General features: G+C 60.8%; 1 pseudogene; it reads left to right on the forward strand.

Moving 5' to 3' along the window:
• The window catches only part of LOC124772574, a 7,675-nt pseudogene that overhangs the window by 1,110 nt on the left and 4,065 nt on the right, over window positions 1-2,500 (forward strand).

Below are 2,500 nucleotides of genomic sequence, written 5' to 3' on the forward strand. Positions count from 1 at the left end.
ACCTAGAGCGTACACGTTGGGACCCGAAAGATGGTGAACTATGCCTGGCCAGGACGAAGTCAGGGGAAACCCTGATGGAGGTCCGTAGCGATTCTGACGTGCAAATCGATCGTCGGAGCTGGGTATAGGGGCGAAAGACTAATCGAACCATCTAGTAGCTGGTTCCCTCCGAAGTTTCCCTCAGGATAGCTGGTGCTCGTACGAGTCTCATCCGGTAAAGCGAATGATTAGAGGCCTTGGGGCCGAAACGACCTCAACCTATTCTCAAACTTTAAATGGGTGAGATCTCCGGCTTGCTTGATATGCTGAAGCCGCGAGCAAACGACTCGGATCGGAGTGCCAAGTGGGCCACTTTTGGTAAGCAGAACTGGCGCTGTGGGATGAACCAAACGCCGAGTTAAGGCGCCCGAATCGACGCTCATGGGAAACCATGAAAGGCGTTGGTTGCTTAAGACAGCAGGACGGTGGCCATGGAAGTCGGAATCCGCTAAGGAGTGTGTAACAACTCACCTGCCGAAGCAACTAGCCCTGAAAATGGATGGCGCTGAAGCGTCGTGCCTATACTCGGCCGTCAGTCTGGCAGTCATGGCCGGTCCTTGCGGCCGGCCGCGAAGCCCTGACGAGTAGGAGGGTCGCGGCGGTGGGCGCAGAAGGGTCTGGGCGTGAGCCTGCCTGGAGCCGCCGTCGGTGCAGATCTTGGTGGTAGTAGCAAATACTCCAGCGAGGCCCTGGAGGGCTGACGCGGAGAAGGGTTTCGTGTGAACAGCCGTTGCACACGAGTCAGTCGATCCTAAGCCCTAGGAGAAATCCGATGTTGATGGGGGCCGTCATAGCATGATGCGCTTTGTGCTGGCCCCCGTTGGGCGAAAGGGAATCCGGTTCCTATTCCGGAACCCGGCAGCGGAACCGATACAAGTCGGGCCCCTCTTTTAGAGATGCTCGTCGGGGTAACCCAAAAGGACCCGGAGACGCCGTCGGGAGATCGGGGAAGAGTTTTCTTTTCTGCATGAGCGTTCGAGTTCCCTGGAATCCTCTAGCAGGGAGATAGGGTTTGGAACGCGAAGAGCACCGCAGTTGCGGCGGTGTCCCGATCTTCCCCTCGGACCTTGAAAATCCGGGAGAGGGCCACGTGGAGGTGTCGCGCCGGTTCGTACCCATATCCGCAGCAGGTCTCCAAGGTGAAGAGCCTCTAGTCGATAGAATAATGTAGGTAAGGGAAGTCGGCAAATTGGATCCGTAACTTCGGGATAAGGATTGGCTCTGAGGATCGGGGCGTGTCGGGCTTGGTCGGGAAGTGGGTCAGCGCTAACGTGCCGGGCCTGGGCGAGGTGAGTGCCGTAGGGGTGCCGGTAAGTGCGGGCGTTTAGCGCGGGCGTGGTCTGCTCTCGCCGTTGGTCGGCCTCGTGCTGGCCGGCGGTGCAGGATGCGCGCGCCTGCGCGGCGTTCGCGCCCCGGTGCTTCAACCTGCGTGCAGGATCCGAGCTCGGTCCCGTGCCTTGGCCTCCCACGGATCTTCCTTGCTGCGAGGCCGCGTCCGCCTTAGCGTGCTCCTCCGGGGGCGCGCGGGTGCGCGGATTCTCTTCGGCCGCCATTCAACGATCAACTCAGAACTGGCACGGACTGGGGGAATCCGACTGTCTAATTAAAACAAAGCATTGCGATGGCCCTAGCGGGTGTTGACGCAATGTGATTTCTGCCCAGTGCTCTGAATGTCAACGTGAAGAAATTCAAGCAAGCGCGGGTAAACGGCGGGAGTAACTATGACTCTCTTAAACAAGAGATGGTGGCCCTTCCGCTGAAGGTGCCACCCCAGCTACCCCCAGCACCTATCCGGCCAACCGGCCGTAACGAAAATGCGATAGTTTGTGTAGCTCCCTTTGCTTGCAGTGAGTGCCACCGCACTTTTACCACGAAGAACGGTCTCGGGGTCCATCGCCGCCGCCAACACCCTGCGGCCGCCAACGCTGAGATCGTGACGGAGAGGCATCGCGCGAGGTGGACGGAGGAAGAAGTCCTGTCGCTCGCCAAGGCAGAGGCCGAACTGTTCCTTGAGAGGGACGCCCGGTTCTTCTTTGTAAATCAAGAACTTACCAGGATGTTCCCCGACCGAACGCTTGAGGCAATCAAGTGCCGACGGCGGCAAGCTGCCCACAAGCAGCTTGTCCGCCAATTCATGGAGGCACTTGAGATCGGTCGGGGCGAAGAGCCGGCGTCCCGCCGTGGAGCAGCGAGCTCGCTGCCTGACGCGGGCGAGGCCGCTGCGCCGCCCGTCGACGCAGCCGAGGACTTCGCGGCCGACACCACCGGGCCGCCGCCGGAGGGGCCGACTGACGCCGCCATCTGGGAGCATCTGGCGGGGCTACCTGCTTCCGCCCAGCGTTTCTCTGCCCTGGATCGAGTCATTGGTCTGGGGCGGGGCACGCCGCCCGATGTCATCCTGGGCATGCTCCCGGATGCCCTTGCGTCGGTCGGGTCCAGGGGGGAGAGGTCGATCACCAGG

The sequence above is a fragment of the Schistocerca piceifrons genome, unplaced genomic scaffold (assembly GCF_021461385.2).
Source record: "Schistocerca piceifrons isolate TAMUIC-IGC-003096 unplaced genomic scaffold, iqSchPice1.1 HiC_scaffold_943, whole genome shotgun sequence".
Lineage (NCBI taxonomy): Eukaryota > Metazoa > Arthropoda > Insecta > Orthoptera > Acrididae > Schistocerca > Schistocerca piceifrons.